Here is a 14,353-nt window from a genome sequence, read left to right on the forward strand (position 1 = left end):
AACTGTATTAATTTGTACGATACCGTGCTTTATCTGTGAGATGATTTCAATTGCGACGGTACAACGTTCGATCGACTAATCGCATATGCGCGTGATCACGAGTAGGGTTGATTCGTAAACGGTGTCAAGGATGAGCAACAACAAACATCGTTTCAAGATGTTCACGATTTGAATTCGTTCTATTCTTAATGTTATGTAGTACTTACGTTCGTAAAACTTGATTCGAATTAGTCAAGTTATCTGAATTCCAGCAATTTACATACATTCGAGTAACTTAAAACGTGTTTATCAGTGTAAAACTGTTATTTACTTGACTCGTTCTTATTAATCACGTCATCTGATTTCCACTCGTTTGAATTCAAGTAACTTGACTAATCCAAACGAGACTTAAAGAACAGCCAATAGTCGTGACAAGCTTTTCCTCCTTTCTCTTTCTTTCCCTATATATCCCTGTATGAAAATAATGTTCTACAGCGAGTTCAAGTATTATAACGAGTATTCTATTCATACGTATAGTATAGTATAGTATACGAGTATTCTATCATTTTTCCATCTGTTTCGCTAAAAATGCATTAAAAATCCGTGGTCTATCGATAAAAGGATACGAGTCTAACAATTACATTTGCGAAGAAATTTATGTACATAATTTATACACTAATATCGTATTAACGCTCGCAAACAAAGCGACCATACTGCCATTTACGAGTTGAGACACCTGTTGATATTTAATGCAAATTGATTGCTCTCCTTTGCTCTTCTCTTCTATTACCTAGTTACTTTATCAATAAATCTGTTATTTCGTTCGCGTCACGCGCAGCTACCAATGTAAAATGTCAAATAAAGCAAAATTTGTTTCGCTTTTCCGATAAACATAGCGAGTAGACGTCCTCCTAATACTTAAAGCCAGCTATGTACATACGTACGTATAGGCAGTACAAGAGGATGCAAAATATATGGCAAGTGTCGTTGTCGTGGGGTTAGCGACCGTGAAAGTGCTCCCATGTAAAAGTAGAACGACAGTTTTTCAAAATCGTTGCGACGATTGCGTGCGCCCACAACCGACCTACTTGACGATCGGTCGTTGCACCGTACCTCAGTTTCCTTGGTTGTTGTGGACCTTTGCTTGTCCTCGAACGAAAGGTACTCCGGAACGCGTGTACACGGTAAAAGAAAGTGCGATTTCATTCAAATAAAAGTTTCCACGAACTACGATCTTGAGCGTGCCCGTTGTATCTCGAACGTACTTGTACATTTCATTTCGTGGCGTGAATCGAAGGGAGGATGCTGCGCAAATATGATCGATAGACGGTGAATGTTTATGCACTTATGGGAAATTTAAAGGTGCAAAAATACACAGAATGTACTTAAAATATGCAAAGTATAGCACTCGTCGTAAGATTTGACGAGGTTCGGCTCTCGCTTCTTTAAATTGCATTTACGAAAATACGAATTTATACAAATTTGCATAGATCAGGTTGCTTGGACAATCTATCGCGAGAGTTACAAAAGATTTAATTCGAATTAGACTATCTATAGCTTCGTGAGTCTTCTTGAAAAATTCGCTTTATTTACAGGCTCTTTCAAAGAAGTTTCGTAAAGACTGTGATAAATAATAATGAAACTGTGTTATATTGGAACAGATAGAGGGAAATTCAAGATTTAAAATTTCTCGAATATATGGGATTCGATTCTCTTTCATTATTTGATAGAAATTCATTAAAAAAAAAAAAAAAAAAGGAGAGAAAACTACTTTTTATCCAATCCAATAGGAGAATCAAATGTAATTACGACAAGGATACAGTATGGAGATTGCGAGGAAGAAGAACTGGAATACGTGTACATTTCAGGTCGGAGTGTCGCGATTTCGCGTGCATCGTGCGTGTCTGCACGCGTTTCCAAACTGAAAGGGTTCGCAGACACTTATCCACTCGACACTTGTCCTATCCGGTTGGTCGATCGTGTAGTATGCTCACATACTGGATGGTTGTATTCACATGCGTCGATTTGTATTGCGTGGCACTTGACACGGGAACGAACGAGAAACGGATGACTTTTTTTCACTGAAAACTAGGTCGTACCGAAAAAACGAGGCTTCTTTTCTTATCGTTATCATTATCATTATCGTGGTTGTTGTCATTATCGATCGTTCGTAAGACAGCAACCCTTTAATGAAGAAATACTCTTTTGTGCAACTACTATCTGTGTACATATATCTGTATTGTCACGATCGAATGATGTTTGTAAATACCTATTCACTTATTTCCTTTCTCTCAGATAGAAAACGCAGTTCATCAGCTCTTTGTTTCTCTGTTACACGGCCTCCAGCATAGCATCGCATCCGTGATACGTGTTGCGAACGTTTATCAAGCTTAATTGGACATTCGAGTTTTCCGCGATCATAGAAACGGAGTGAGTTGCGTTCAACGATAAGACGAAAACATACGAAAGAAAGCGAGACTATGAAGGTAAGCAGGGGAGAACGAACTATACCGGAGAGAGTAGGCCAATGCCAGTGTCAGCGGCACGGCTAGTAAGTGTCTGACGGTAAACCTGATCGTGAAAACAGAGAAACGAGTTGCACCGATTACGTTTGTTTTTCCATGATTTGTTTCAATACGATTCTGTATATTACTTTACGATATATATGTATAAATCGTGGGTCTAAATCCGTAGTACGAGTGAAGTCATGAAGATTCCATGGCTCGTAGTAAGACGAAGATCAAGAATAACAGAATTGTGTTGGAGGCTTCGCGTTTGAGAAAGCTGAGTTTGAAAAGCTTGCCAAGTATAGGTACGTGAATTTGCTTAATTCTTAACGAGACAGGAGTTGATAATCGACAGGAGGTTGTTTTACATGCAGGAATAAGTCGAAAATGTAAAATAATATTCGTTCGAATTTTGATTCACCATGAATATACTTGTCTCGAAAAAAGTGATGTTGAAGTTCGTCGATTCCAAATTTCTTGCTTAATATGCAATTCATTGCGAAATCGTTATCTGTTCTCTTCGTATCTTTCGATTCTCCTTCGTGTTTCTTTCTAGACATAACGTCCAAAATATGTACGTATAAGATAGCACCGGAATACAGATGAAACGAAATGAAACGCGATGATACGATGAAAGATCACGTGTATCATTGTCATGCGTAGTTTACGATAAATATGCGATGAAATCGTGGAGTGGTAGTATTCTGACAGCATCGAATAGAAATTAACTATGTTGCTATTCTGGAATTTTATACACCTCGATGTCGTATCGGTCTGGGAGAAGGATTTTTAAAGTTCTAAGAAAATCATTAGCATACAATTGCCAGGAAATCCAGCCAGCAAAAGTAAACATAATTAGTCACGTGATAATCCAACTATTGGTAATAGCTATCTAATCGCTGGTGAAAGCGATGTATTATTAGCGTGACTGTATTATCGATAAAATAGATGTAACAGAGTTGACCTGGTCATCTTTACACAAGGGTTGGGAGTTAAACATGCAATTTAATCTGTTAGTCAACCTCTGATCTTTCGAACCGAGGGTAGATCAACTCTAGTTCAATATTTTAGATATTTTATCGTATGTATATTGTGTATCACGTACACTCTTGCATCTTCAAATTTTTCATAAGTGTATATACTATATTTTCGTTATAATCGTGTACGTATTATTAGTATAGTATAGGCGAAGAAGAGGCACGGTACGCTGGGTGCTTCGGTTCGGCCGAACAATAAACAAAGTATACTAATTGCAAGAGGAAGAAAATCAGCTCACATGCGACAACATCATGTGTAGAATTCAAGATCAAGTAGTTACGCGCATTACGACACTCGAACAAATGATTTTGAAACGATTTTGGCATTGAATCGCACGACACGTAGATGCGATGAAGAAATAGCTTATTCATAAAGAGATTCGATGAGATCACGAACAAAGTTTTTTCAATGCGTACAGAAGGGAATTCGATCAAAAGGTTCATCGAACTTGTTGATTCGCGCGATCTATGGTATGGTTGTTTGGTTAGATAGACGAATACGTAATTTGCCTGAGAACTATTCGATTTTTATGAATTCGCTGTACAAGAATTCGCTGTAAAAGGGTAGACGAAAAGGAAGGAAAGGCAGTATCGAACGAAGAGTGTTTTTACTTTCCCCTTTTTTTCCTTTTTCTTATTTCCCTTTTATCAGATGATCGCGTTGATTTGAATTATGCACGCTGGTTCCCCATGCGAGTTACATTAAAGGAGGACTGTATCTTAATTAAAAATACAGTTTATTAATGTAAAAGAGAAATGGCAAAAAAGGAATTTCGACTTTGTTAAATCAAAACAATTGTTCAAACGGTGCCTAGGACGATTTACGTAATACTATCGGCTATCGCGAAAGCTACTATACCACTACGTTTTATTCTACATATTACGAACATCTTTTTTTAAAATTAGAAACGAACTCAATTGATTTCACCGAGTTTTACGAATGGCACGCTTCTATATTATGCAACTGTTTAACCTAACAACTTAATGTTAACGGTTATCATTACTTGCACGATCTTTTTCACACATTTTCCCAATGATGATTTCTCTTTTCGTACAATAAAGCAAGAAGACGTTGTCGCGTACGAGAGAGAAGGAAAGAAGGGTAAAAGGTACGAGAAACGAAATTGAAAGTACAAGCTACGGAAACAGGGGAAACGAAGGAACGATCGGAGAGAAAAATGTCCAAATATAATCATCCGTAGACCGAGCAATAATTTATTCGATTAAAAATTTCCAGTCACGTTGCCTCTAAATAGCTTGGGTGTTTCACTTTCGACGCCTGAAGAGTAAAATTCATTCGAGTACTCGAGACGACGACGATGACGGCGTGTTCGCTCCGTGTCAAGGACAACGCGTCTATCGTCGCGTACTTTCCTGAGAGCCAAGAAAATCTCCACTTCTGACATACACGATACGAACGTTACACGAGACAACGACTACTACGACACGTAAACCATCGATACGTGGATATCTTTCTTCGTGGTAAATTGATAGTTTCTTCTTTGAATTAGCTTCCCGTTACTCTTTCAAAAGATTACGCAAACTTGTTAAAGTACAACGATCGAGGTTCGAATAGTTTTGCCTGTTTGTATATGTGCGCGTATGTATACCTGTTTGGTTGTACATAGAAGCCGTGATTATAGACCGTGATAGTCGGTACGATATCTGCCTGCGTATCGTATAGAGTCGGAAACGGAAAAAATGAAAGAGAGAGAGAAAATACGTTGGTGAGATTTTTTATGTCCGCACGTCCTGGCAACGATCTTACGGAATTAGGCCGACAGGGTCTGTCGCCGATGTCCTTGACACGCTGAAAGTAAGACCAAGCCCGCGCGCGCTAACTTTAATGTCTTACGCAATCGGTCGTAGGTGTATCATCGCGAGCGTCAAAACTCGCATCAGCAACAACATAGGCATTCTCCAGTGATTATCGATAAAAGAAAAAATACTGTTATTCATTCACAGCCATTCTCGATATCTGGATACCGATCCTGGATAGGATTCTGCATTTCCTGTCTACATTCTTGTAGGTAAAGTATCTACAGTGGCTCACGAAAGTATTCGGACATTTGCTGAAACCTTTTATGGATATATTATGTGTCAAACGTTTCGAAATTTCATTAGTACCGTAATGAAACCGAGCAATCGTGTAAACGAACAATTTTCATTTAGCGGATTTACGTATGTGATCCAGTGTAAGTACTTCAGAGAGAAACGAATTTGAATAGCTACTGTACTGCACACAACTACTGGAAAGTTTACAATTAGAAAAGTGATTCTCTACATTGAAAACTCGGATGACCAGGATACGATCGTATCTGGCTGCTTGCCCGTGTTTTTGAGGATACGAATGAGACCCATGGACGCGATACATGTATACTATGCATACATACACAACAGTTCAGACGCTCGATACTTAGGCGCCAGGCGTCTCAGCGCTAGTGCTGCAGATATTGCCATCCTGACGTATTTTTTCGCGCAAAGTATTATATGTAGGTTGGGTCATGCTTATCGTAGTTAGATAAGTGACGTACGCTCTTGACGTCTGCGTATATTCGATAATAATGTAAATGTCATATTTCCCAATTATTTTGTTACACAGAATGTCAGTTTCACGGATGACCAAAGTTAGATCACGCTTAACCCTGCTACGTTCTTTTGGCCATTTTGCAACGCATGTTTTCTCGTTTCAATCGTCTTCTCGAAACGTTATAAATCTTCTTTGATTGCTAAAATCAGAGCAAGATCGTGATATTATAAGGATTAGGTGATTACATTTAGTTTAATCATAAATTTCATCGAACGAAAGATATTTACGATTAAAATATCGTGCCATTCGTTTTGCACTGCAATCTGAACGCGATAAAGCAGACTCCTCAAGGTTAAAAATGTGTATGTAAAAGTGATTTTTGTTCGTTTTCCCATACACGTATTACGTGTGTCAAATGAAAGCGTTACGTCTCGGATTAGCAAGAGTTCTCGCAATATATGTATATATGTATATACATACCGCTTGAACAGGTTCGACTTACGTTTCCGAAATACGTGGTTTCTCAGTCCGTAGTTACGAATTACGACCGTTGAATTTGTCGCGTTAATGACGAAAAAAGCCGGCGGGCGTGAAAGCGAGCTCTCTAGATGCAAAGCAGCTATATAGTTAGATTTTTGGTAGAACTTTTGAATTTTCGCAATTGAAAAAAGGGCGAACATCGAGCCGAACGTAACGAAACAAGAAAATAACCACTGCAACGTTACATTACTGTTCGAAAGTATCCGAAGATCAGTATATTTTTAGCACGATGTATTTTAATTATAAAATTACGGATAAATCGAACTGCTATGTTTTTAATCTTTTGTAATCATCACAGATACTTAAAATAATGTACTGTGAATTGATTAAATTGACTTCCAAAAGACAATAACAAAACCGATGTTTGTAATTGTCAAATATTTGTAGAACGATTTCGTTATTTGACTCCTTATCTCTGGATCCCTTAATATTTGAACTGCAAGTTAAACTTTAGAAAGAATCTTCTAAACTGATAAAATGACTGCGGATGTTAATAAATACAGTGAAATTGAAATAGTAAATTATGTATAGTGCATTCTCGTATAAAATCTTTTGTATAATATGTATACTATATTCAGAAGAAGTTTCTATAATCGTTCAAACACTTTCATAAGCCACTGTAGATGAAAAATGTAGGCGACAGAGCACGGCGTTAGCGAGTTAAACGAATCGATGAATCAATGCTGATCTGACAGCTGCAATCGTCTCTGCACATGCTCGGTCTACCTGCACCTACTTTCTTGCCGAATTACTTCCATTGTTTGTTGTCTCACACTGCGAAATGGAAAAGATGATAAATTACTACTGTGGAAGCTTCCGTACTTATATAGTAAGCAACGATTCGAAAATACGGTCGGGGAAAGGGAAAGTGGTTTGTCGAGGTTGATCGTCGAGAGTAACGTCTTGCCTTTCTTCTCCCATTGTCCATCAGGCACTATCTATCCTTCTCGGAAATCTGCCTCGAATAGATGGACAGGTTCGTTTCGAAACGATCAAAATGTGGTGTCGCGTAAAGAAGAGCTGTTCTTCCATCGATTAATCGGTTAGTCATAGGAAAATATGTCGGCGAATGAAAAACCACGTTAAGGAATAAATATGGCTCGTTTTGTTAAATTTTGACGAATTGCATTTCACTCGCTCAACTCGTAAGGGAAATTTTGCCTCGTGCGAATTTTGTTTTAGTATCATTGTCCCGTGATAACACCACTGCGATGTTATTTGCATAAGCATCGTAAAAGATGGTTTTTCTATCTTTAATTTAATACCGCGTAACAGTACGAACTATTTAATCGCATTGAGATAAAAAGAAATCGAAAAAAGTACCGTGAGATTTTATCCATAATAATATAAACGTGATTTCTTTTGATGGCAACTTTTAAGGGTTAACGGATATGCTACCGATTTGATATCGCGGCGAATAAACGCAAACGCGTAACAAACTTGTTATTTTATCGGTCGGTGCGTCTGACTGCGTAGCGTCGCATACTTTTGCGTCTATCAGTTTGCCACGAAAGAGGAAAGGACGTTTCGTATGTCGACTAAACTTGAGCTTTTTATGTGATTTTCAAGATAACGTTCGCAGCTTGTCTTGCCATTTATGCAAAGATAGTGTTACGGTTTACGCACTAAAATGCTCCTTGTTTTTCTTTCCTTCCTCTACTTTTTTCTTTTCTTTCATTTAGCACGAGTCCAAGTTTTGTGCGCATCAGCCTGCGTTCGTGTTACAGATAGAAAATGTAAAGGTAATAAGCGCTGCTTCTAATTACCAATTCGCCATTAATTTGTACATTTTTGTGAAATTCGCATACGGTCGTCATACGTCAACCAAAATCTCTGGAAACTTAGAAATGATAGCGCACGAGTATTCGTAGGTTGAACAGATTTTAATCATCTGGGGGTCCACGTGATGACGTTCGGTTTAATGTTGGGACAGCAAGTCGAAATCGGTGAAACGTATAAGTCGATAAGGTCTTGCGTGAGCTGGACAGGGATAATGATATTTACGTATGCAACAAGGTTTCCATTGGGTTCGTCGAGGAATAGGAGGCGCCAGAATAATCTGCCGTGGAGATCTCGGTGGACAAGCAGATTGTTCGATGTCGCACCCGGCGCAGCAGCCACTTGGTTTGCACTGATTCGACATTAGCCTTTTCGATCGTTAATGAAAGACCATCGAATAGCGAGCTAGTTACGGTGTATCTAACGGTGCCCGTTCACGCGTTTCATGTCAACTAGAAAACACACTGTTAATGAAACGGTAAATTAACTGTCGCCTTGCTAGAGCTTTATGACACACTACCTTTACATCGAGATGAACGATAATTATAACGAGGTTAGCCGACGATTAAACGAGCATGTCTGTCAAATGGTGTAGCCGTAATATACTCGTAAATGGTAATAATAGCCTGATAAATTATCACTAAAAAATCGAAACCGCGAATGTTTCTATTTTACGAACGCACTTAAGGCATGATTTAATCAAACTGTATAATTTCTACCGCGGAATCGTTCGGCTCTTTCTATTTTAATGTGTACACGTCAATTTTCTTTCATCTTCACATGTTTCTCGCTTTTCTACTTTATTTCTTTCTTTTCGATTGCTTAACGAAACATCAGCTGTAAAAAGTACTTTCAGAAGTCCCATCGACACGTGTGCATTAAAATTCCAAGCTTCGCGCTTCTTCGTATTTCGTTAAGGTACTTTTACCTTTTTAACGAAAGAGAGATTGAATCGACATTAGATCGAAGGAATATTACGTAAGAGCGAAGCAATGGATTTCGAAAGTACGAATAAGATTGTGTACGCGTAAGTTCCAATCCGTTAATCGTCGCAGAAGCAACGATCAGGAAAGTACAGGCGCAAGATTGGCGAGTTTTCGATCGTGGACGACGATCAAAGGAGACGATAGAACAAGCTGGAACATCGAACCCCGAACTTCGAGCGAATGCTATTCGTGATTCGTGGTTCGTGGTTCAACGGTCGACACCGTATGCCATACTCTCGAAACGAGGTTATAACCAAGGTTACCAAACGGAGACTACCCAAATACCCAGATACATACGATTATAGCGGTCCCCTTCTTTTTAATCGAATATTTTTATTTGACACTGTACTTGGTAAACCCTTGAAACGATCCCTCGAGAGTTCTCTTCCTTTCCACGCGACACGGAATGCGAATGGTAGGAATGGCAAAGGAGCGCGTAAACCACGACGCAACAGGTAAATCAACTGCGCTACTCATGTGAAGTTTACACGAGGAAATTTTTTTTCAACTTCGTGCAACGATTTGTTTCGAATTTATCAATGCTTGGCATTCATGCGGATTTTATCGAAGTCGAGACGATGGGAAGAAGACGCGAGGAACTGGAGCGGTTGGCCATAAGCACAATGGTCTCCTGTCCATTAACGCGATGGAAAAATTGCAAGAAGATCGACACGACATACACCCTGTATAACGCGTTACGTAAATTTGACATTTTACCTTTCGTCTTTTCGCTTGGAAAAACATTTCTACTTTTATCTTATTTGAAGGGCTCTGATGATGACTCGGAGCAAATTGGATATTTTCTACAGCTTTCTACACAACCCCGTAACAGCGAGAGGAGTTTACTTTTAGAATCCACAATCTTCTCAAACTGTTATGTATATTTAAATGAAATATTTGCTCGTGACGATGTGAGAAGATAAATTTCTAAGAATGCCAAGAAAGTTGTATTATCGCAAGATAAAGGAAAAATTGGGGAAGATATCGAGTAGTTCGTGCGAGGAAGGAACAGGGTAGGGGAGGAAGGAGAAAAATTAAGGGTAGGGGAGCATACAGAGAAACGTGAGAAAGAAATGATGAGGGACTATGACCTGCGTTTATATGTATTTACTGAAAGTGACAGTGATTCTATATCTGTCGCTACGATGACGTAATTACGATTGGCCGCCCAGGGTCGTCAGACGTGGTATTTCTCTCGCAAGGAATTCGATTCCGATTAATCGGGCGATCGTCTTGCTCTAAAGGAATGTCAAATCTTTCGAGATTTTCAGAAAGAAAGGAAAACACAAAGTTCGATCTCTAGTCGATTGGATAGTTAAGCGTGTATCACGCACATATGTACATACAGTCCTTTGCCATGGAATCAGGATCACGCAGTGTTTTTGATATTTCTCGATTTTTTAATGGAACTAACAAGAGAAGATCGCGAACGATTCGACTTCGATTTAGATGAAACTTTGAACGTTCGCAAGACAGCTAAGAATAGTAGATACGTACTTTTTTCTAAATATATCATAAGGGAAGAAACAATTTTTCATACGGACGGTACGATCTTGAACAAAGTTTCCATCCCTTTATCCATCTCTCCCTATCAGCCTTAAATCATTTTTTTAACTTTTTGAAAAGTAAATGGCCGATTTTGTAATCTCACGATACCTCTTCGATTAACAATACTCAATAAATCATTCGTACAGAATTTCGCAGGTACGGCGAATTTCCTAACGAATTTATTTCGCCTTTACCGGTTACCGGTCGAAAAAAACGTTCTTTTACGCAAGACACGCAGGATACCCACGCAGCGTTGGTTTTCAGCTTGCTAATTCGAAGCGTTTAAGGATCTAACTAAACGACATGACCGGGACTCTCGTATTTAGCTGACGAGGAGCGCAGTGAGACGGCGACGACGCATCGATTGCGTCTTTTGGTGCGGGTGTTGGACAGCGCAGACAGACACCATATTTCTTCGTTTCCTATCTGTTTCGGATTTCGGTTCGCTTGCACTTTTCTATTCCCTATTTCGTTTCGGTCTTTGTCACAACCTATAAAAAGATATACGCGTGCCCGTTGCAAATATGTACAAGAGGAAACTCTACTTTCTCTCTCTTTGTCTCTTTCTCTTTTGTTAGAGAGTTTCTTTCCCCCTGCGAGTCGTAACTCGGCTCGCTGGTGTACACACGATGCACGCGACATACTCTTATGCCCAGCTGCATAAGCATTTGATACACTTGCTACACTCTTGGTACAACACCGGTCAACGTCCTTTCGAAGGTTTGGATCATGCGATCCGAAAGGTAAGAGCGAGTGTGCAGCACGTCGCATACCGATTGATCGTAGTAAACGACTGGTCACAGGAACGGATCGATAGAACTTCGACATCGATTAACTATAGCATGTACTACCGTATTTAGGATGAAAGGATTATGTACGTATACGTGCGCGGTCGTGTCTATGTCCTGTGAAAAAAAAAGAAAGGAAAAAAGAAAGAAAGAAAAAAATCATACATCATAGCCGGTAATCGTAATTGCACGTTCATTGTAAATACTCATTGTGTATAGATTCATCGCGTAATTAGAGAGTCGTTGGTAAGTACGATAGAAAGTACGATCGTTCGTACGTGCGTGAATAGAGGATTCGTCTTTCGTCGTCTTTCGCTGCGACGTACACGCGGATAAATCGGAATTCGCTTTAACGACCATTCTAATCATTGGAAAAATGATCTTTTTGTAATACCGACGCGTGATACGCCCCTGACTCGGAGAACACGAACGTTTCCTCGAGAGATACCAACCAGAGGTTTCCTGTTTAAAGCCCGCTCTACACGTTGAAACATGTTGCGACGCATGTATCGACACTTAGGTTCCATGAAATTTGCATCGATTTCAGTTTAACTGCACATTGCCGATTCTACTCGGTTTATGGTGTGATAACGATGTTGTCAAAATGTCTGATCTTCCAACTCCGGTATTATTATCATTAATAGGAGGTATGTTGATTATATAGAACGAAAGATCAAAGAATAGCAAAGAAACGAGCGAAAACACGGCTAATCGAGAGGAACGGTTTTTCTAATTTCGCGTTATTAAAAGAACTAAGAACGAACGTACACCGTGATTATGGAAAATATTTGCGTATGGCTTCGCTGGAAATAAATTAGGAACCCTGTCAAGAGATTTCGTTTCGAAAGGAAATTGATTTCCTACGAGATTTATATTCGGTATCCTTATTACCGGATCGATACAAGTTGATTTTGATAGCGATTCGCCGATACAGATGTACATACATTGTAACATGTATCATGCAACCTAGGTGTCGATGCATGCATCGCAACATGTTTCAACGTGTAGAGGCCCCTTAAGAGGCATGCGTTGATATTTCGATCTCGTTTCGCGCCAATCCCTACCAATCAGCCTGCGATCACATTTACAATTCTTCGTAGTCTTGCTGTGTATCGAGCGTGTGTACAACGAGCTAAGACTTTTCACAGTTTCGTACACCGACTTCGAGCACCGGTTCCTGAATCTACGGGATTTTGGTCAGAGTTGAGAGAAGGAAGCGATCGAAATAGCTGAATGAATTCCCTTTACTTAATAAAGGGAAAAATGAATATCGAATTAAGAAATATGCAGATCGTTCGAAGGCTAATTGAGCTTGGAGTAGATCATTTTGATAGGCTGTGGGGCAAGAATCGAGAAATCAAGTTCCGCGGCCGACTTGGACGAGAAGTCGAGCCGTTTGTCACTTTTACTGTTGTTGAGGTCAGTCGAGCATTGACCGCTTGTCGATTTAATTGCTGTGTACTTGTACAAGATACCAACAAAACTATTTCCTTTTTCTTTGCTTGTCCTCTTGTTTATCTCGTTTACCTTACATTTTCTTTTTTATCCTTTCCGTTTTGTCACGCGACGATGACCGACAAAATTGTCAAAGCAAAGAAAAAACCTGACAGGTAGAAAAATAAGCGCGATTCGATCGTTTAACGAAACTATGATTTTCGTTGATTGTTTACTTCGATGGTGGCAGGATAATCTTTGACCCAAATCTTCTTTTCGTTCGTGTTTTTTCAACCCCGCAATTTTTTAGCAAGTTTGTAGTGTTTATTACGTTTTCCGTTTATTTCCTGGTATCAACGAATCTCGGTACAATATTACACAAAGAAGTGTACGAAAAATTTGTTATTTTCACGGTGAGAGCAGATTGCCCGCAATCGTCGATGGAGCCAGAGGACAAAGCTAGACGATCTGGCAATTCCGTTTGCAAAACCGTATACACATTCTGGTAATAGAGTCAAAAAATCTAAGATCGCTCTTAGAATGTCGACTATGTCGACTATGAGAATGTGGACGTAGAAAACAGCTTCGTTGGAATATGATGCAGTTGTCCTAAATATAGGTTAACGCGGTATCATAGAATACGTCGAGTATTCTTCGCTGTTGTTCGACGATATTCATTGTTCGTCGTCGCCATCCTGCTACCATGGGACGTAAAATTGTCGACCAGACGATGATTATAAAGTTGGAGTGACTCGAGAAGGAAGGACCAAACGGATCGGTATAAGTTGGAACATGGTTTGTGTACGGCACTTATGCCACTTTACCGCGGTCGTTCACCTCGAGGTTCTCCTTCGAGCTCCAACTCGAAGGTGTTAGCGTCATTCGCCTCGTACGGTTTCGTCGTTGTGCTATCATTTTAATCGTAGACATAGAAGGACAGGAGGCTCTTAAATCCGCGATAGCCGGCGTTCGAAACTCTCGAATCTCGAGTCGAGGACAAAAAGCATGTGGAAAGAAGAGACGATTCGATTTCGTTACCCAGTTTCTTGGCCGCGTTACGAAATTCACGGCAGGGAATATTTTGACAAATTTTGCAACAAGGTTTCGACGATCGGGGTTTTGCAATTACATTGGCCCATTCGGTGGCGGGCATCGGTGGAGGGCGTTGAAACGACGATGTGCGAAGGAATGCGTGTAATGCGGGCAAATGCGAACCGAGAAATCC

The sequence above is a fragment of the Bombus bifarius genome, unplaced genomic scaffold (assembly GCF_011952205.1).
Source record: "Bombus bifarius isolate JDL3187 unplaced genomic scaffold, Bbif_JDL3187 scf7180000010271, whole genome shotgun sequence".
NCBI lineage: Eukaryota > Metazoa > Arthropoda > Insecta > Hymenoptera > Apidae > Bombus > Bombus bifarius.